We start from the raw sequence: 23,410 nt of genomic DNA, 5'->3' as shown, positions 1-23,410 counted from the left end.
AATTGATGGGAATAGAGGGGGAAAAAATCTTTGAGGACTTTAAACCTGGAACTTGACTCATGTTTGGATTAACTGTATAGATTCTGGTGCTTTTAAGTATGGGGGACATGAGGTTGCTGCTGGGACTTTTCATCAGGAGTTAATCCTGCACTTTTGGTATGGAGGTCTGGAGAATGCCACTGATAGACCTCCGGAAAGGGCCCCCAGGTACTGAGCTTTGATGTCCATTGCTCAGCACAAAGGCTCCTTGCCAGTGACTCAGTGCAGAGGGAACAGAATGGCAGACCCATAACTGGGAGAAGGGGGGCTTCTTGCTGACTAGCTTCGGCTGAAAGACTCTCTCTGGGCTTTATCCGTTTTTTTCTTACATGGCATGTGAATCTAGGAAGCTTCCACTCAACCACTTCTCCCAGGCCTCCATAGCTCGTCCCCATAGTCCCTCTCTATGAAGCCCCTCCCACCCACCCCCACTCCCATTTCCCCTGATAAAATCCTTGCTTGTTTCGTGTTTTTTTGGTACAGCTTCTCAGAAGATCCTGACTAACACATTGGGTGATTGAATTTATTTTGGTGTGGAGAGTGTACAAAAAATCAATTGACCTGAACTATTGGGGGAGCTTTGCACAGAGGATGGTGTTCTTTAGCAGAAATACAGGAGGGCATTCAAGTTCTTGGATTATTAGTCCCACTGTGTCTCTCATTCCAGACTTTGTCCAGTAAACAAAATAAAAGCGTACAAAGGTATCTTTTCCCAGAACACTCTTTTTCTAATATTGACAACTAACTAATTCTTCTCTACTGAGTTGATTATTTCAGGTGGCCCCTCTAGAACCATTGCTGTTGGTTAAGTCACCAATATGTCTCCAACTGTTTATAGAATGCTCCCTTTCACTTCCTGACTTAATGGAAAGATTCCAAAGGACAGACATCAGAGCCTTTTAATTAAAGATTCCTAAAATACAATCCTGCCAATTACATATTGACCATTTATCCTGTGCCAGGAATTGTTCTACTTGCTTGGCAGAATTTATATTATTCATCTTTGAACAATATATTAAGATGATCAATATATTCAACTTTAACAGATGGGTAAAATCATAGAAGTTTCTTGGCTGGATAAGTGGTGGTCGATGCAAATGAAACCCTATTCAGAGCCCTTCTCTGCACTTTTCATGTTCTCCAGCGCTTCTCTGCCATGGGGCCTGCAAGTGGAATCGGCATTGTGATCTGATCTCTGGGAAAGGTCCTTCCTTCTCTGAGAGTCAGCCCTCTTTATAGTATCATCTACCAACCTCCACCTTGGTTGAGAAAACAGACACTGGATTTTCAGCTCACTTTTAATTTCACTCTCTCTGGAATTATAGTCTCTAAATATGAATTGTAATTATCAATATTTCCTAATTCTCATTCCTAATAGGCCAACCCTTGGGTCTCATCAAGACTTGATCAGTGTTTAAGTGGAAGGGAGTGGCATGAAACATAATGTATCAAGATAATCGTTCTTTTTTATTTTTATTTTTGTCATTTTAAGGCTGAACCTGAGGCATATGGGAAGTTCCCAGGCAAGGGGTTGAATTGGAGCTACAGTAGCCAGCCTACCCCACAGCCAGAGCAACACCAGGTCTGAGCCATGTTTGTGACCTACACGGCAGCTCACAGCAACTCTATACCCTTAACCCAGTGAGCAAGACCAGGGATCTAACCTGCGTCTTCACAGATACTAGTCAAGTTTGTTTCCACTGAACCACAATGGGAACTCCCAAATAGTAATTCTTAATTTGATTATTCAAGACAATGAAGGAAGGAAAGAATGAATAGACATATTCTAAATAGTTATTGTCATATTATTTACAAATACAGTGAATTAAAAATTTCCACCACTTCAACTGACCCAACAGGTGTTTGTAAAATATGAAAGTTGTATAATGAAAAATATGTTCCCATATATGTTATATATGTATGTAGTTGTATGTATATGTATTATATTAGCTTAGCTAAACCAATATATTTGCAATGGATTAATCTTTGTAACAGTAGGTTACAAAGATTTTCAAGTAAAAGTTCTGTGTTGTGAATCATTGGTTATCATTAGGAGAATCTAATTTGGTTTTTTTCTAAGAGGTTTTACAATTTACATACCAAATGGTATTTTTGCTGCAGTCCAGGGGCTGACCTTCTTTTAGCATGTCAGTAATATGACCTTTAAGCCTTGAAAGTATAGTCATTTTCACCAATAGACTCTCTTAAATTAAGCTCCAAAAATGTTGTATACAATTAAAAAGTCACTTTATTAATTTTCACTAAGTAGTATAATTACCAGTATAGTGAGTGAGGTAACCAAATTATAATCAGAATATTACTTGCTAACCATGGACTAAAACAAACAAACAAACAAAGGATAGTTGCTGAAGAGATTTACTTAGTTACATCTATTTACAGCAGTTGAATGTCTCTGTCTCCACCAAGAGCATCAGGAATGGAGTCCTTTGGTTCTAACAGGATACTCTCTACCCGGTAAAGAGCCTTGATGGGCACTATCAACATTTTCCTTTGTGAATTTTCTGTTATGACAGCTTTGATGCTGCTCAAAACTATCTCTTCCCAATCAAAGTATTCTTTAAAAATGATAGTATAACAGAGATGCAAACTACAGCATCCCTACCACTGAATTCTAAGTAAAACTGCTTTTTTTTTACTCCTGTACCTCTCTTTTTTTTTACCTCCTCTACCTCTGGAGTTTATTGGAAACCATAGCCAAGATATCTGTACATTCCCAGAAGATAGTTGTCTTCTAGATTCTTCTACCATGGCACTCCCGCTTCGTAAATGTTCTGCTTCAAGCATTGATCCGGATATGGTAGTCTGGCCTTCTCTAACTTGACCCACAAGTGTTCATTCCTACTTATGGAGAACATCAGTAATTACACTAGATTTTTACGGAAGTTCTAAAGATCTGGGGGAAGCTTCATACTGGTATGCCTGTAAAGAAATTTCTATTAGGCAGCCCATCTCCCAGAATTACTATCAGTCAAGCCAAGCCTTAACTGTGGTTCCTTTCCTTGGATCTTTCTCTTTAGGTAGAGCTCACCTCCTGTGTTCCTCTTTGCTCTTCTCTTTCTGTTCCTTGCTTCTTTCTTTCTAAACGGCCTTCCATACTTTAAATTCTCTTTGTTTATTTCTTTGTTTAGGGCCACACCTGCAGCATATGGAAGTTCCAAGGCTAGGGGTTGAATCAGAGCTATAGCTGCCAGCCACAGCCACAGCCACAGCAATGCAGAATCCGAGTCATGTCTGCAAACTACACTACAGCCCATGGCAATGCCAGATCCTTAACCCACTATGTGAGGCCAGGGATCAAACCAGAGTCTTCATGAATACTAGTCAGGTTCATTACCGCTGAGCCACAACAGGTACTCCTCTTTTTTTTTGTAAATTCTTCTTTGATGTCACACAGAGGATATATGCTGTGTCCCATTTTCCTAAACTTGTCCTGCATAGCCTTTCAGGTAGCTGAAAGAAAAAAGAGCCTCTTTATTTACAGAAATTATTCAGAGAAAGCAACTGTATTTTTTTTGTTTGGTTGGTTGGTTTATTAATTAATTAATTTATTTTTTAGGGCTGTACCCATGTATTATGGAGGTTCCTAGGCTAGGGTTGAATGAGAGCTGCAGCTGCCAGCCTATGCCACAGCCACAGCAACACGGGATCCAAGCCATATCTTCCACCTACACCACAACTCATGGCAACACCGGATCCTTAACCCACTGAGCGAGACCAGGGATTGAACCCACATCGTCATGGATTCTAGTTGGGGTTGTTAACTGCTGAGCCACAAAAGGAACTCCAGCAACTGTATTTTTAAAATAACAATGAAAAATATTCATTTGTTGTAGTGACAAGTCTTGAAGGACCGAGAATTTTTCTGGTTCTAAGGTAACTTCATATCTCCATGATATGTTAATCTTCTCAACTTACTTTCAGAGAGGAATATCACATCTGAATTTTTGGTAGACATCTTTGTCATGTCTGTGTACTGCCTACAGTTATCAAAATCTACAAAGAAAATTATATTAGTGAAAATCAAGGATAAAAATCAGGGACAACATAGAGAACAAATAGATCTTTACTTCTTGGTAAATACCATTCAAAGTAATATGTCAACATCTGCAAAGCAATATGTCAACATCTGAGGCTTCAATTGTGTTCTGCATATGTATTACTGTTGTGTCCCTGTGGGTGAGAATGTTCAGTCTACTCACTGAAAAATTTTAATTATACACTGAAAAATTCTAACTTTAGTGTGGAGAATTTCAAAGTATAGGAAACTGTCATCCAAATCAATCAAAAGCTCTTTGGAGTTTTAATGTTTCCAGCATTTTTTTTTTTTTCCATTTCTAATGGTCTGGAAAAACTTTTCAAACACATATGCCCAGAGAGTCATCTTTAGTTAATTGATTTACAATTTAATGACTTCTAAAGGGCCATATTGCTTTATTCACATCAACAATTTTACTTTCACTTAATTGCATAATTTCTTTTCTCAGTCACTATCTGTTACCCAAGCTTTAAAATTATGATAATACCACTGCACAGAACCATATATTTAAACACTGGAAAAGTCCTAGAATTTTTAAGAAGCCCTAAAGAAATTTTCTCTCTGCAGCATAACCCAGACAAGTTGATTTCCTAACTCCTGTTTGTCTGCCTATTTTCCTGAAGACATCTCAGCAAAGAGCTATTAAGCACACAGTATTTCAAATTCTTAGCCTCCCTCCCTCTCTAGCACTTGCCACCAGAAACCTACCTACTCAAATCAGCAGGTGCCCTCTGCTCCCTTTGTCATTCCTGACAGTTACAGAGGAATCCAAAACCACAGGTGATAGCAATGATGTTTTACAATCAGAAATTTATCCAAATATTTTAAAATAATTTAGTCTCTTTTGTAATAAATCTGTAGGCCATGTCTGTGTCTTAGATGGTGCAAGCCCAGGTTTGCTGTTTACCAGATCTTCGACGTGAGATAATTTAGCAAAATCTTCTTAGTTTTCTTTCTTGGAAAAGGGAGAGAATTCTGATACTTACATCATAAATTTGTGATGAAGATTAAATAAAATAACACATGTGAAGTGCTTAGTAAATTGATTAGCATATAGTAAGCGCTATACATATAGTAGTTACCATTACTTTTTTCATTTTAAAAGTTTTATTGAAGTATGGTTGATTTACAATACTGTGATAATCCCACGATTTATTTTTAACTGTTAATAATACTGTGCTTGGAATATAGTGAGTGCCTATTAATATTTGTTATATAATATTTATTTATATACCTAAATTACACACTTAAAAGATCTAAATGTGCCATGAAAAACATTTCAACAACTCGGTGGGGGTTGTTGTCTATAGTTGTTCAATAAACTGAAGCAGGAAACCTTCATATCTCTATACGTTCAATGCCTAAAGGAAAGTTGTGGATAATTAGGATTCTTGTTCATTCTTTTCCACCATGATTAAAAAAATGAATAGTAATCAATAAACTGAGGTAATCCTTTAGGAAGCTGTTCAGTAAAACATACTATTAGCATAGGACTAAGTACCAGAAATCACAAACACAATATGATATTTTTTTTTTTGTAGTTTGAGATATGAGTCACATCTAATTTGTTATTTAACTGTGACCATTTTAAAGAGTGAGACTATTTATTTCATGGTGGACTTATTGATCAAGGTCATTAACTTTGCTAACTATCCACCCACAATATTTTTTCCATTATTACTTAGAGTAACATTTTTGGGCACATAGGGAAACATAGCAAGTACAGAGAATTAGCAGGGCACGAGACGATAATATATCATTTGTCCTTTCATGGAATACTATTGAGAACTTCACTCAGGAAACACTCTTTAGACCATGAGAAAGAAATGTTATGCAAAACCTAGAATTTACATCTGATCTCATCACTTGATGAACTGGGATAATGGCCTCTCAGGCTGTGTAGTAAAAAGGTTAGCCCTGAATCACAGATCTCATAGGGTGGCTGCGACTGTGAACCTTTGTTGGTCCTAGTAATCCAGTCACTGCCTCCACAACTGACAACCTAAACTACTTATCAGAAGGCAGTTTTTGTTGAGGATCACAGTGATAAGCAGCACATGGATTGTGCTACAAGTTATTGGGGACTCTGGTTTTGGTTTGTTTTCCAGTAAAATAAAGTCTGGATGAGACAAGATAGCTTATAATATTATTTTAATGATTAAATTAAAATGACATCTAGAGCACTAATTAATTCAGTACCTTAGAAGGGTTTTTTTTTTTTTTTTTTTTCTTTGCTTTTTTGCTTTTTAGGACCAAATCCACAGCATATGGAGGTTCCCAGGCTTGGGGTCTAATTGGAGCTACAGCTACTGGCCTACACCACAGCCACAGGAATGCAGGATCTGAGCCACATCTGTGACCTATACCACAGCTCACAGCAATAGCAGATCCTTAACCCCCTGAGCTAGGCCAGAGATAGAACCCACAACCTCATGGTTTCTAGTCGGATTTGTTTCTGCTGCACCATGATGGAAACTCCCATTACCTTAGAAGTTATTGGGAGAATGTGATTTCCTTCTGAAATTTCCTTTCGTTCTGAAATTCTATTTTATAGACATGTATGTGAATGTATGATTGTGTGTATACATGTATGTATATATATATGCGTATGGATTTATCTAAGCATATTACATAATTGTTATTGAAAAATTTATAATGTATTATTTATCTATAGTTCCCTTCCTCTTATTAATTATAAGCTCCTAGAGGGCAAGGAGTTTAATCCCTTGTCTTTAGAATGGTGCTTTCTTTATAGTAAGTGGTGAATATATACCTGTTAATTAAATGTACAGATTCTACTAGTATCATTTTAGCTGTATTACCATATGAGATGAAGCTACTCATTGCTGTAAACCAAGTAGCAGTGGCATAATTATTAAACAGCAATGGTTGATCCCAGCTTTGTAAGGGTTATAAGGCAGAGATGCAACCTGGGGAAAACTTTCCAAAACCCAGGTTTCAATGCATCTGAAAAGGGCACATCCTTAATTAATGGATTTGTCCAGGAAGTTAGACTCTTCTAATTCTGGCCATTCTCTCTTCCTGTCATACTTTACCATGAGCTTGACAGTCGATCTCCTCTGTATTCCTTAAAAAATCATTACGCCTTCCATATAAAGGGATCTATCAAAAAGCTTTACAGTGACATGGACTTCCTTTTGATATACAGAGCCATTTTAAAGATATCCTTTTTTCCAGATATTTAATTTGCAAGGTGCCACTTCTGTGATCAGGTTATGAAGACTAGCATGGGGGTAAACTATTTGGGGAAAAAAATGAATAGGACAACTTTACTGAATACCAAATAAATTCCAGATGTTTTCTTCTTTTTAGTGAATGAAGAAACAAATGGAAGTTTATCCAACAAAATACTGATTTGATCATTGGAAGCCAAACATATCTATTTTTAATGCTATTGAACTCTCTCTCTCTATGCGCATATATATATATATATATATATATATATATATATATATTTAAAAAAAGGATGACTCCTTGAGTCAAGACATAACTGAACAGATACCTCATTTGGTCCAAACTCCTGGATAATTAGTGGGACTTAAATCTTCCTGGCACACCTCAGCATATTTAATCACAAGCATCCAATATTTATAGCACTTATTTTCATTCAGCCTCCGCCTCTTTGGTTTCATTAGCATGCATTACTCTCCAGGATATTTGGGCTGAGTTTATAGGAGCATTGCCAAATGAGTTAAGATCAAAACATTTAATAGATGCAATTCACTGATGCTTATGTATACAGTTATACCACATGTTGAGTCCTGGAACCACCTTTTCTTTAACATACGGTGTCTTACGACTTTTAAAATTCGTGTTGTATTTTGAAATTGTATTAAAAGGGAAAATATAGGAGTTCCCATTGTGGCTCAGTGGAAACAAATCTGACTAGCATCTATGCCCTGGTCTTTTTAGTGGGTTAAGGATCTGGCATTATCATGAGCTGTACTGTAGGTCACAGAGGCAGCTCAGATCCCACATTGCTGTGGCTGTGATGTAGGCCAGCAACTACAGCTTTGATTTGACCCCTAGCCTAGGAGCCTCTGTATGCCGCAGGTGCGGCCTTAAAAAGATAAAAGAATAAAAAAAGGGAAAATATACTTAGTATAGAGAGTGACACAAAAAGACAATCAGTAAATTACCAAAGTGCTCCATATGAATAAAAATAAGGATCTAACATCTTTAATATAAGAAAGTAAATAAATAAATACATAAAATCCCACATATATCTAGTTTCCTCTCTTGACAGACATACTGTAGTGGAAGATAGGGAATGACGGAACTCAGATGGCCCAGCCAAAGCCTGTAGCACCTAAATGGTGCCTTTGCCTCCCCAGTTGACTTCATTCAGCACACCTTCTCTCCCTTTCAATTCTCCTTTTTCTTCTTTATATTAATAGTATTATTATAGCAGTTTAAGATTCACAAAAACTGGAGGAGAAGGTATAGTTTTCTCTTACACTTTCTGCCCCCACCACACAGACACCCCAATTATCAACATCCCCCATCAAAGTGTTATGTGTGTTATTACTGACGAACCTATACTGACACATCATCATGACTTAGAGTCCACAGGTTACATTAAGGTTTCATGCTTGGTGTGGTGCAGTCATGGATTTCGACAAATGTATAATGATATGTATCCACTGTTATGATATTATACTGAGTATTTATCTTCACTGCCTTAGAAATCTCCTGTGCTCCAGCTGCTAATCTCTCCTATCCCCCATCTCTGTCAACTTGTGATCTTCATGCTGTCTACTTAGTTTAATTTGTTCCAGAGTGCCATGTAGTATGTAGCCTCTTCAGATGGGCTTCTTTCACTTAGTAATATACATTTAAATTTCTTCCATGCCTTTCATGGCTTGATAGTTTATTTCTTTTGAGAATTGGATACTATTCTGTTATCTGGATGTGCTGAAGTTTATTTATCCACTCACCAATTGAAGGACATCTTGTGTGCTCCTAAGTTTTGGCAATTATGAATAAAGCTGCTATGAATATTTGTGTGCAGGCATTTGTGTGGACATAAGTTCCCAACTCCTGTGGGTAAATACCAAGTGTGACTGCTGGATTGCATGGTAAGAGTATGTTTAATTTTGTAAGAAACTATGAAACTATCTTCCAAAGTGGCTATACAACTTTGCTTTCCTACCATCAATGAATGAAAATTCTTATGCTCCAACATCATTAAAACTGGTGTTGTCAGTTTTCCATATTTAGGCCACTTTAATGGATGTATAGCTAGCTATCTCTTCTCGTTTTGCTCTGCATTGCCCTGATGACATATGCGTGGAATATCTTTTCATATCCTATTTACCATCTGTATATCTTCTTATGTGAGGTGTCTGTTAAGATATTTGCCCCATTTTTGAATCGTGTGGCTTGTTTTCCTATTGTTGAGTTAAGAGGGGTTTTTTTTTTTTTTGTATATTTTGGATAGTAGTCCTTTATCAGGTATATTGTTGGTAAATATCTTTTCTCCCAGTCTGTGGCTTATTCTATCATTCTCTTGAAACCATTTTTACAGAGCAGAAGTTACCAATTTAATGAAGTCTAGCTTATCAACATGGATCATGTCTTTGATGTTGTGTCTAAAAAGTAATCACCATACCCAAGGTCATCTAAGTTTTCTTCTCTCAGTCCTTTTTCAGGCCTTTGGTCATCTTAAAATAGCTCCTTCATTTTCCTCTACAATTATCCTGAATCTTCCTTACCATGACAACTTTCTCATGTCTTTTTATCCATTCAAGCTCTGTAGAAGGTAATCAACAAATTCACGGTGATGTATTTAATGGCCCTCATTGATTCATATACCTGCAATCTCTGGCAAGATATATGCATATTAATAAGAATCATCTTGGGTAAAAATACCTTAAAGCAAATGAAATCTCTAAGTTAGTATTGCAGGCAACAGGATAAACAAAGGTAAGATTTTTGCAAGACAAACTTTTAGAAAGCTGAGAAATAATCGTATAAATGGATATTCCCACTTGTCAATACTCTCCATTACCAAAGAGGAAAAAATAGTTATCAGTATTTTTACATATTAAAAGGAAATTTATTAAACTATAAGAAAAAATTCTCAGAAAAAAGTGGAATAGAGAACAATCCCAACTTGATAAACAATGTTTATAAAAAACCTACAAGTAACATCATACTAATGGTGAATGACCAAATGATTTCCCCTTAAGATAGGGAACAAGGCAAGAGTTTTTACTTTCACCACTGCTATCAACATAGTACTGAAGTTCTAGCCTGGGAAAAAAGGAGAAAAGCTTATAAAACACAGAGATAGGAAAGGAAAAAAATAAACTCCCTATATTTGCAGGTGACATGATTGTGTAGAAAAATCTCAAGCAATCTATAAAAAAGTTCCTAGAACTAATAAGTGCATTCAGCAAGGTTATATGATATAAGGTCAACATATACAAATAAAATATATTTCTGTATACTAACAGAAATATATACAAAATTAAAAATGAAATACCATTTATAATTGCGTAATTAAATGAATTACTGAGGTGTAAAATTAGCAAAACATGTGTGGGAACTCTACCCAGGAAATCTAAATAAATGAGATATACTGTTTGTGGTGGGAGATTCAACAAAGAGCACACTAATCCCCAAATGGTATACAAGCTTAGCACAAGCCCTATCCAAATCTCATCAAGAACTTTTATAGATACAAGATGATTTAAACTATGTCAGCAAACAAACAAAAAACAGGATAGCTAAGGAGTTTCCATCATGGCGCAATGGTTAACGAATCTGACTAGGAACTATGAGGTTGCTGGTTAGATCCCTGGCCTTGCTCAGTGGGTTAATGATCTGGCGTTGCCGTGAGCTGTGGTGTAGGTTGCAGACATGGCTCAGATCCCACATTGCTGTGGCTCTGGTGTAGGCTAGTGGCTACAGCTCTGATTAGACCCCTAGCCTGGGAACCTCTATATGCCGTGGGAGTGGCCCTAGAAAAGGCAAAAAGACAAAAAAGACAAAAAAAAAAAAAATAGGATAGCTAAAACAATTAGAAAAATAAGAATCAAGCAGAAAGAATCAACTTCCTGATTTTGACTTATTCTATAGCTACACTAATCAAAGCTGTAAAGTATTTGTTGAAGAGTAAACAAAGATCAATGAAAAAGATTAGAGAACCATGTATAGACCCACACAAATATATCCAACTGTTTTTTTCACTCTATGCAGGGCACTTTGGACAATTCTGTATGAGTGTCTGTCTCTAAAACTGCCTCTTCCTCCTCCAATTCTCCATACATAATTTCTCACAGACTAAATGGGATTTAATGACTACACCTGTAAGTTATTTTACAGTCCTAGGTGATATTTAGTTAAATATCACCTTGGAGTCCTTTAAAATATACAGAGGCCACATTAGCTTTCCTCAATTTTGGGTTTAAATTCACATTTAACATCATTCTCGTGATAGGACAATAGCACCAAATAGGAAAGATAAGGTTTTCCCTCTGTCACATGTAAATTTGACATCATCTTCCCAAGAACTATATTAACCCTTTATTTTTTTTCTCTATTTATACGTTTTCCTAAACAGCTTTAGTTAAAAGACATATAATTTACTTCCCATACAATTCCCCATTTAGAGTGCACAACTGGGAGTTCCCATTGTGGCTTCGTGGCATCTAACCCAACTAGTATTCATGAGGACCGGATTCAATCCCTGGCCTTGCTCAATGGGTTAAGGATCCTGTATTGGTGCAGGTTCCAGAAACCGGAGGCTGGGAACTGGCCTTGCTGTGGCTATGGCATAGACCTGTGGCTGCAGCTCTGATTCAACCCTTAGCCTGGCAACTGCCATAGGCAATGGATGTTGCCATAAAAAGGACAAAACAAAAAACAAAAAACAAAAAATAAAAACTGCAGCGCACCAGCGATCATCTCACTTGCTCCTCCACATGCAAGGACCAGTAATACTTCTTATGGGCGACGACAGAGGACGCTGAACTCGATGTCACACAAGTGCACAGGCGGTACCTGCGGTTGCCACAGAGCACGAGGCAGTTTGAGCCTGGAGGCAGAGCCTCCTGCCGCAGGGGGAGGGGCGTCGGCACAGCTTCCGGGCGGGGCGGGGCGGAGTGAGACCACGCGAGACGCGGAGAGACGGGGTGGGGGCGGCTTTCCAGTTCGTGGCACGCCAGGGCATTTCGCCCCAGCAGCTGTGCACCTGGCAGATGAGCTTGGTAAGGTCGCTGGACCACCAGGCTGGCGGGTTCTGGCGGACTTCGCGAAGGTTGTGCGGGCAACAGGGCAGGAGTGCTTCGTGGGCATCAGGTAACTTGGAGCTTGTGGAGGCGCCTGGGCAGGGGTGCATTCCTGCTAGTAGGTCGGGTGGGTGGGCAGGACCGGGATTGGTAGAGGTGGGGGGCTTGGGGGATGGCTTCGTGCTCAGGTCCAACCTGGCCTGTTCTCATCGGGACTGAATCCAATTCCTGAGGGCTGCAAGCTCATGGCTATTTACCTTCCAAAGGCCTCACCTCCAAGTACTGTAATCTTGGAAATTAATTTAAGTGTATGAATTTTGTGGAGAACAGAGACATTTAGACCATACAAAAAAAAAATAAATAAAATAATGGTTTTTGAAAGTGTATTTATGGTCTATTGTACCCAGCACCATAATCTAATTTTAGAACATTGTCTGCCGCTTAAAGAAACCCATTAGCAGTTAATCCTAAACACTTGTTTCGATATACCTACTTTTATTGGAGGTAGAATGGGAATATTGAAGAGTTTTAACTATAGAAGACTTTTAACTATAAAATAGAATAGATATTTGAGGGGAAACAGAATAGAAATATGAATTCAGATGGGAAAAGGAAAGATAATTGCTAAGTGTTAAAAAAGAAAGCATTCTCATATTGTAAGGGAATAATGGATAGTAAATGTTTATGATATTTCATTGGATAATATAAAAGCTTTATTTAAAAATACTGATGTTTTGGATATACAGAAGGTTTTTTTTTTTTTGTGAAACTACCTAAATTTTTATGTGTCATTTTGAAAAAAGATAGGTGGCCGTCATGGTCTTAATTTGCATTCTCTAGTGGCTAGTGATTTTTTGAATGTACTTATTTATGTGCTCATTTATCGCCTACATATTGTTTTCTGTGAAATGTCTCTTCAGGTTCTTTGCCCATCTTCTAATTGGATTGCTGATCCTTTACTATTCAGTTTTGAGTTTTTAATACATTCTGTGTTTTAGACATTTGTCAGATAAGAAGTTTACAGATAAGTAAGCAAACCTTAAATTGTCTCATACCCTATAGAAAAATTATTTAAAAATGCATCGGGGATAAAAATGTAATAGTGGGAGACTTTTAGAGAAAACCTAGGAGAGCATTTTCAAAATATAAGTCTAGGCAAAAACTTTTTAGCCCTGTCACCAAAAGCATGGACCTGTAAAGAGGAAATCAATATGTTGAATTTCCTCAAAATTAAAAACTTTTGCTCTGCACTTGAGCCTCTTAAGAAGATGAAAAGACAAGCTATATACTTGGAGCAACTAGACATAGTTATACAATTGAATTGCAGATCAGAAAAGTATGTTTTAGATACAGAAATTTGCAAATTGACATGAACACCCCTACACAGTTAACAGGGCCTGTGTTGGTTTTGTTCATCACTGTTTTCAGAGTTCACCACTTACAAAGAGTTTAATAAGTGTTCACGTACTGAGTTTGTTGTCTGAAAGGATAATGTAATGTTAAGATAGAAGACTTGAGGGTCTATGATTAAAACAAAAGTAATTTTTGGTTTTAGGGGAGTCATCGCTGAGTCCATGGGTGGATCGAGATGCTCAAGTTTCTTTTGAAAACTTGTAGAGTGTCAGTCTTGGTAGGCAGGACAATAATAGATAGTTTATTAGGAACTTAATTCTGGCTTGAATTAGAAGAGAGTCTGTGGAATTCAGGCTCCCAGGACACATGTATTTCAGATATGCCATATTAATAAAGTTATTAGCTCATAGTTCATTAGGCAAGCTGTGCTCTATAGTACATGCAGGCTACTGAAGGTAGAGTGCGTTATAGATTTCTAAGGCTAGCGTGACTTAGTAGAAAGAGTCAGATGGAGTGGGTTTGATAATAAGTATATCAATAACCAGATATGTCAGTGTCTCTGGGTTTGTATCAGGTATCTAATCATGTGTAACAAACCATCCCAAACCTTAGTGACTTAAAATAACAACCATTATTTCTCTCCATTCTGTGGGTAGCCTATGCTCAGCACACTGGTTCTTCTGGTGGTCTTTTTGGTCTCACTTGAACACCTGTAGTCAGGTGGGGTCTTCACTGTGACAACGTCAAGATGCTCTCACTCACATGCTGGCTGAAGGCTAGAGATCTTGTTTTCAACCGTGTGTCTTGGCCATTTTCTAAGGAAGAGGTTTTTTTGTTTTGTTTTGGTTTTCTTTTTAGGGCTGCGCTAGCGGCATATGTAGGTTCCCAGGCTAGGGGTCTAATCGGAACCACAGCTGTTGGCCTATGCCACAGCCATAGCAACGCCAGATCTGAGCTGCGTCTACAACCTGCACCACAGCTCATGGCAATGCCGGATCCTTAACCCACTGAGTGCAGCCAGGGATCGAACCCACAATGTTATGGTTCATAGTTGGATTTGTTGCCACTGTGCCACGATGGGAACTCCTTTGGCCGTTTTGTTGTGACACAGCAGCAGGTCTTGAGATCATAAATAGATGCTTCAAGGCTTCTGAAAGCCTAGACCCAGAAGGCACATGACAGGACTTCCAGCACATTGTCTTACTCAGAACAATTTACAAGGCAGCCGAAAAAGGGAAAATGCACTCTGTTTCTTAATTGGAGTGGCAGATTGTAAAAGCGCCTATGACATGGATCTGCTTGTTGAGACTATCTCTGGAAACAGACTGCTGTGGATGGTCAGTTTTCTCATTTGCAAAATAAAAGTTTAGGTCAAGATATTTTAACAATCTTCCAACTAATATTTTATGATAAAAAAACTTTTACAGTTAAAAGGATTATGGTTTTTGCATCATTGCTTTTATTACATATTGCTTGATTTGACTCTAAGTCATGATACTTTTTAGGTTGAATTCTTGATCAAGTATGCTATTTCCAGTTGCTGTTGTGGGAGTTTATATTCATCATGTGGTTTACAGGAATAGATAATAGTAAAAGTTGAAGGACTTCTTACATGTTATACATGATAACCTCTTTGTGCTGCTTGAGTTTGGTTACACTCCTAGAATCAGACCATGGAAACTATTATTCTCTCTGGTCTCCAGATTAAGTCCCATGGCTTCATTTGTGATGATGCCTTAATGTGTGATTTACAAGTACATATTTTGGGATCTGAAAATCTCTCTATCTGCAGTTTGTTTCTGCACTTCCTACTGGATATTTTCATTTCAAATGAAATGAATGAGGTTGCAGATGTGGCTCAGATCCAGTGTTGCCATGGCTGTGGTGTAGGTACCACTTGCAGATCTGATTTGACCCCTGGCCTGAGAACTTCCATATGCCACAGGTGCAGCTGTTGAAAAAAAGAAAAAGATTATTTGGACTTAGTAAATATTGAATAAATAATAAGAAATTGAAAATTTCTTTCAGAATTCCTTTGCTATTATAAAATGGCTTTATTCTTTACTCATAACTGTTTTATGTATTTATTTACTTTTACTGTGACTTAAGAGCAGGCATCTTTATCCAAACATGTTACATAAAAGTTGAGACTATAGGAGTTCCCACTGGGGGAAGTAGGTTGAGGATCTGGTGTTGCCTTAGCTGTGGCATAAGTTGTAGTTGTGGCTCAGATTTGATCCCTCACCTTTCCATATGCCATAGGCATGGCCAAAAAAGAAAAAACATTAAGAACATAAAGTCAAAATTATATGCTGGGTCCTCATGAATATACTATATATTTAAAGAAGGACTTCATACCTTTTCTCCTCTGTACATATCAAATTAAAAGCTTGTTTAAAGTAAAATAATTAAGAAATAAATTTTCAAGAGATAAAAGTGACACTACAGCCTAAAAATGACCAAGACTATTTTTAGCAGAGTCTTTTCCTGCATTAATGCACATTTGTCTTTTTCTTATTAAAAAAAATACCAGAGGACGAGTTAGGGTTTCTTTAGGTATTTCTAAAGACCATCCTATTTTCAGCTTTGTTTTTAACTTAGCAATGTCAGAGGAAGCAGTCTTGGATATCATATGTGAAACATGCATTATCATTAAGGAAGAGGAAGATTCAAATGATCAGGAGTGTGACTTCTGTATAAAGCACTTTAATAGAGTGGCAACTAAATTTGCAAGTGCTGTCTTGCTTCATGTTCAGTGCAGGGACATGAAGTCCATGTGTTGAATCACAAAAGCCCAGTGAACTAGAAATGCAATATAAGTACATAAGTGAAAAATACGGGTTGGCGTAGCTTTGAAAATATTCACACACATAAATACTGGAGAAGATTTTTAAGAATTGGAGTATGTCTTAAATAGATATTTGTAATTGAGGGTTATAAAAAATTTAAAGTTGCATGTTAAGGAAAAAAATATTTCAAATGGATCTAATTATGGTGGTAAGAATCCACCTCAGTATGATCATAACTTTTTTTTAAAGATCTAAAATAGTTTTTAAAATATGCATATACCTACACTTCAGTTTTTAAACAGAAGTAGAACTCAAAGAATCTGAGGTATAAACATTTTGGACACAAAATTGCTTTCATTGTGATTTTTGCCTAATGACCCAGCTTTAGTGTACTTTTAGGTTGGGCAACTGACAGAGCCCTCCATGTATTAGTTGCTCTGATGGAATTGCTTAAAGGTAGATGTTAGGAACAAGTTTGAGTCTAGGGTGTGGTTGAAAATGTCATAAATGTCGAGCTTCAAGTGTGTGGAGTCTCCATCTTTCATTTACAGATCATGAAACAGGTCTTTTCCATAATTCCATGACTACACTTGCCATTTGGTGGACAAATATTACATTTGTCAATAAACTCAGCAATTTAGTGCCTGGAAATTATAGCCTTCTTTTGGTTTCTTGAAACCTTGTTTTTAGTGAGATGTGTTTGGATGTGTTTAGAGTTTAGTATAAACTGTAAACTTTCTTTGAAAGAAGCTACTGGAAATGGCTTTCAAATATATTGTATTTTTGAAAATGCATTCAGTGCATCATCCACCTAAATTGATACCATATGGAATTTAAGAGCAATTGTTTGTGAAATGCTTTGATTTAACTCATAACCTGTATATGTATATGCATGTATATCTGTCCATATATCCATGCAAAATTAGAATTATTGCATTGTTCAGTTTGTTTTCACTTTATACTTTGTTTTACAAGAAGCTCAAAGTAAAATTCTGTTTCAGAAAAGCAGGATGGATATTTTTATTGTTTGAATGTTTTTTTTTCCCCTCTTCTTGTCATGGACCTTTACAATTGATTGTATATTTTTGATCACCGACATTTATTCTTATCTTTTATCACGTATGTTCTTACTTTTACATCAGGGCCTTTGTGGGTCATGTTAGGGTACAAATGAACTGGCAACCCAGTGTATAAAGTGGTCATAGAGGGACAGAAATTCCTGAACATTGAGGCAGGAACAGAAGTTCTTAGAAAATGAAGGTATGTTTTATACACAGATGTTGAGGCCTCATACCATGGGAAAAAAAATGCATATTAATCAGGAGAAAAAGAAGGGAAGTCCTCTGAAGTTCTAGGAACTGTTCTAAAGATATGAGACCTCTGGGCTCAATACAAAGAAAAGCTTAGGGACCACATAGTTTGGAGAGATATTTTAAATCACAGAAGAGCTTCTCATTTGCAAATTAATTTGGTATTTAAAAGTAAACCTGTAACCTTGTTAAAACGAAATAAAGACAATATGCAAATGTGTTTTCTCAATATTAATCCTTCCTTTTTGGAGGTGTTTTCAGAGGACAAGTGGGCGACTTCATTTTGTGTGTTCACAGAGAGCTTACTAAAATGTCTTGGAAGAGTTCTAGACACAAAAGGACTGAAAATGACTTAAGAAATAAATGTAAAAAATTAAAATTTATTATTTGCCTGTCACCTCTCAACCTGGGAATTTTACATTCCTTGGGAAAAAGATCAAAATTGTTATTTATAGGCTCACTCTTTGGAGATATTATAAAATGCTGCCCATCTATATTTATGAGGGAATTAAAAATAAGTATATAAAAAGGATGAAATATCCTGCGAAGTTTAAGTACCTTTTGCAGGCATGGAAAGAGCTTTTTGCTATAATTTATCAATATAGTTGGAATATACAGTTCTCTTGAGACCAGCAATACCCTGGGGCCTCATAATCCTCTTTCTGTGTTTTTTGGTATTAATGATGCAAAATATTGAGTTGGGAGATTGTGTATACGGAAGAGAAACTTTATACGTGTAGAGATTGAGACTAGAAGTATCATATACATGTGCCACTTAGAATGTTACTGTAAAAGCTTTTGTTGTGATGGCTGGAGATAAACTTTCTAGGTCAAAGAGATGCAGGTGTGTGTGGGGAAGGATGCTGACGGTGAGTTCATGTGGAGGTAAAGAGCAGGGCTAGAGAAGGCCAATACAGATGGGCTGTTTAGAGCTATCTGGTCCTAAAAATTGGAGAAATAATCTCAGATAATAAGAAACAGGATACTTTTCAAATTTTATTTAAAATCATCTCAACAATTATAAATGAAAAAAAAATTTCCTAGGAAATTGTATTTAGTTTGCTGGTAAATCACAGAATGTTTTATCTTTTGTTAATAACTCCTTGTACGAGTCTGGATTCTATCAGAGGAGTAGAATACATGCATGCACACACATAATTACAGTTATACCTGTGTGTGTGTGTGTGTGTACCCATGTGTCTTCACACACAGAGAAAATTATAATTGTATGCAGTTACATACAAATGTGATTTTTGTGGATAGAAGGTGTGTGTGTGTGTGTGTGTGTATATGTGTACCCATGTGTCTTCACACACAGAGAAAATTATAATTGTATGCAGTTACATACAAATGTGATTTTTGTGGATAGAAGTTGTGTGTGTGTATTTATATGTGATTATCTTATAATGTTGTAGGAATTTGACCTTACACTGATTAAACAATCTCTGTACTGCTGTCGTCTTGTGCCTAAGGCTGAAACTTATAGTCAGCTGTATGCTGGCCATTGCCTTGTGCCAGTAACATGAAGCATAGAGAACCAACAACATGTATAAGCTCCAAAATGACTTCTGGCTCACACATGCCACCCAAATCTCCCGTCTAGTCCTCCAACAGCCCACTTTAACCAGAAGCATACATGGAAGGGAAGTTGGATTCAGCCTAGTCAAGATGACCCATTACAAAATCCATCATCATATCCTTTTATTTTAAAGAAATTTATTGTAGAAGAGAAAATCCTCCCAGTACATATTAAACAAAACCCAAAATCTTAAAATAGAAAAAAAAAATCCACACCAGATTATAAGAAGAAGAAAACAACCTTAGAACTAATAAGGCATAATATTAAGTTAAATTTAAAAAACCCTAAATTTAAAGGATATATTTTCTAAATATTGCCTGATAATAGGGCTGCCTTCCTGCGCCTGTAGCAAATGTAGTGATATAAGATCCCACGCTCAGGAAGTCCCTGTGCTCTACAACCACTGCTTTGAAATTCTTTTTTAAAATTACTCAATGAATTTTATTACATTTATAGTTCTACAACAATCATCACAATCCAATTTTATAGCATTTCCATCCCAAACAGCCAGCGCATCCCCACCACCCAACCTGTCTCACTTGGAAACCTAAGTGTTTTAGTCTGTGAGTCAGTATCTGTTCTGCAAAGAAGTTCATTGTGTCCTTTATTCATATTCCACATGTCAGTGATAGCATTTGGTGTTGGTGTCTCATTGTCTGACTGACTTCACTTAGCATGATAATTTCTAGGTGCATCCATGTTGCCGCAGATGCCGTTATGTCTTTCCTTCTAATGGCTGAGTAATATTCCATTGTGTATATATGTACTACATCTTCTTAATCCATCCTCTGTTGATGGACATTTATGCTGTTTCCATTTCTTGGCTATTGCAAATAGTGTTCCAGTGAACATTGGAGTACATGTCTCTTTTGGAGTCATGGTTTTCTTTGGATAGATGCTCAGGATTGGGATTGCTAAATAAAATGGTAATTCTATTTTTAGTTTCTGAGGAATCTCTATACTGTTTCCACAGTGGTTGCACCAATTTACAATCCACCAACAGTATAAAGGGTTCCTTTTTCTCCAGCACTTACTGTTTGTAGACTTTTGGATGATAGCCATTCTGGCTGGTGTAAGGTGGTACCTCATAGTGGTTTTGATGTTCCTTTTCTAACAATGAGTGATGTTGAACATCTTTCATGTGTGTTTGGCCATCCATATGTCTTCTTTGGAGAACTGTCTGTTTAGATCTTCTGCCCATTTTTTGATGGGGTTTGTTTTTTTGGAATTGAGCTGCAGAAGGTATTTATAAATTTGGAGATTAATCCCTTGTCAGTCAATTCATTGCAAAGATTTTCTCCCATTCCGTGGGTTGTCTTTTCATTTTGTTTAGTATTTCCTTTGCTGTGCAGAACTTTTAAGTCCCATTGTTTATTTTGTTTTTACTGTCATTACTCCAGGAGGTGGATCTGAGAAGATATTGCTGTGGTTTATGTTGGAGATTGTTTAGCCCATGTTTCCTCTAAGAGTTTCGTAGTATATGGTCTTATATTTAGTTCTTTAATCCATTTTGAGTTTATTTTTGTGTGTTTTAGGGAGTGTTCTAATTTCATTCTTCTACATGTGGCTGTCCAGTTTTCCCACATCACTTATTGAAGGGGCTGTCTTTTCCCATTGTATATTTTGACTCCTTTTCATAGATTAGATGACTGTAGTGCATGGGTTTAGTGCTGGGCGTTCTCTCCTGTTCCACTGAACTATATGTCTGTTTTGTGCCAGTACCATACAGTTTTGATTAGTGTAGCTTTGTAGTATAGTCTGAAGTCAGTGAGCCTGATTCTCCAGCTCAATTTTCTTTTTCAGGCTGTCTTTGACTATTCTCCATCTTTTGTGCTTCAAATCAAATTTTAAAATATTTGTTTGAGTTTGTGAAATCTGTCCTTGGTAATTTGAAAGGGATTGTATGAATCTGTAGATGTCCTTGGGTAGTACAGACATTTGATAATATTGATTTTTCCATTCCAAGAGCATGATATGTCTTTCCATCTGTTTATTTCATCTTTAAGTCTTTCATCAGCATCTTATACTTTTCAGAGTACAGGTCTTTTTCTCTTTAGGTAGATTTATTCCTAAAGAGTAAGTATTTATTCTTTTTGATGCGATACTAAATGGGATCATTTCCCTAATTTCTCTTTCTGTTCTTTCATAGTTAGTACATAGAAATGCCATCGATTTCTGTGTATTAATTTTGTATGCTGTGACTTAGCCAGATTCATTGATGAGTTCTAACAGTTTTCTGGTAGAGTCTTTAGGATTCTCTAGGTATAGTATCATGTCATCTGCAAATAGGGATAGTTTACTTCTTCCTTTCCAATTTGGTTTCCTTTTATTTCTTTTTCTTCTCTGATTGCTGTGACTAGGACTTCCAAAACTATGTTGAACAGTAGTCACGAGAGCAGACATCTTTGTCTACTCCTGATCTCAGAGGGAATTCTTCAGCTTTTCACCATTGAGAATGTGTTAGCTGTGGGGTTTTCATATATGGCCTTAATTATGTTGAGGTAGTTCCTCTATGCCCACTTCCTGAAGGGTTTTTATCAGAAATGGAGTTGGATAATGTCAAAGGATTTTCTGCATCATATGGTTTTTATACTTCAGTTTATTATGTGGTGTATCACACTGATTGATTTGCAGATATTGAAGAACCTTGCATCTGGGATAATCCCACTTGATCTTATGTACAATCCTTGTAATGTATTGTTGGATTGGTTTGCTATATTTTGTTGAGTATTTTGCATCGATGTTCATCAGTGAAATTGGCTGTAGTTTTCTTTTTTGTTGTATCTTTGGTTTTGGTATCAGGGTATGGTGGACTCATAGAATGTTTGGGACTGTTCTTTCCTCTGTAATTTTTTGATAGTATGAGGAATAGGTGTTATTCTGCTCTAAATGTTTAATAGAATTCGCCTGTGAAGCCATCTGGTCCTGGACTTTTGTTTTGGAAGTTTTTAAATCACAGTTTCAATTTCTGTACTTGTGATGTCCATTCATCTTTCTATTCCATCATGGTTTAGTCTTGGAAGATTATTTTCTAAGAATTTGTCCATTTCTTCTAGGTTTTCCTTTATTGCATATAGTTGCATGTAGTGGTCTCTTATGACCCTTGTATTTCTGTGTGTCTGTTGTTACTTCTCATTTTTCATTTCTAATTTTATTGATTTGAGTCCTCTCTTTTTTGAAAAATTTGGCTAAGGATTACTGTTGATCTTTTCAAAGAATCATCTTTTAGTTTCATTGATCTTTTCTATGATTTTCTTCATTTCTATTTCATTGATTTCTGCTCTGATCTTTATGATTTCTTCTACTTCTAAACTTTAGGTCTTGTCTTTCATCTCTCTCTTTAGATGTAAAGTTAGTTTGTTTATTTGAGCCTTTTCTTGTTTCTACAGTAGGCCTGTATTGCTATAAACTTCCCTTTTAGAACTGCTTTTGCTGCATCCCATAGGTTTTGTTGGGATGTATCTTTGTTGTCCTTGCTTCTAGGTATTTTTAATTTCTTCTGATTTCCTCAGTGATCCATTGGTTGTTTAGCAGCATGTTGTTTCATTCATGGTTTGTGTTTTTTGCAGGTTTTTTCTTGTTTTGATTTCCAGTCATATAGTGTTGTGGTTGGAAAAGATGTTGATATGATTTCAGTTTCTTTTTTTTATGATTTCGTTTTCTTAAAGTTACCAAGCTTGATTTGTGCCAGAATGTGATCAATCCTATGGATTCCATGTGCACATGAGAAGAATATGTATTGTGCTGCTTTTGGGTGGAATGTCCTTAATATCTATTATGTCATCTGGTTAATGCTTCATTTTGGCCTGTGTTCTTGTTTATTTTCTGTCTGGATTATCTGTCCATTGCTGTAAGTGGAGTGTTAAAGTTCCCCACTATGATTGTGTTATCATTGATTTGTCCTTTTAAGGTTGTTTGCAGTTGCCCTGTATGTGTGGGGAACCTATGTTGGGTGCATATATGTTGTGATTGTATATCTTACTCTTGGATTGATCCCTTGATCATTATGTAATGTTTCTTTGTCTCTT

The 23,410-nt window shown here is 36.7% G+C and overlaps 1 long non-coding RNA gene across 3 annotated transcripts in view; it reads left to right on the top strand.

The window, feature by feature from the left end:
• Positions 12,266-23,410, top strand: part of LOC110256965 — a 97,875-nt gene continuing 86,730 nt past the window's right edge. For all 3 annotated transcript variants that reach the window (XR_002339060.1, XR_002339059.1, XR_002339058.1), the window contains exon 1: positions 12,266-12,421. This is a non-coding gene — a long non-coding RNA (uncharacterized LOC110256965). The remainder of the gene's footprint in view (positions 12,422-23,410) is intronic.

Source organism: Sus scrofa, chromosome 1 (assembly GCF_000003025.6).
Source record: "Sus scrofa isolate TJ Tabasco breed Duroc chromosome 1, Sscrofa11.1, whole genome shotgun sequence".
Taxonomy (NCBI): domain Eukaryota; kingdom Metazoa; phylum Chordata; class Mammalia; order Artiodactyla; family Suidae; genus Sus; species Sus scrofa.
The sequence above is the reverse complement of the archived record's forward strand: the minus strand, read 5'-3'. Positions and strand labels throughout refer to the sequence as shown.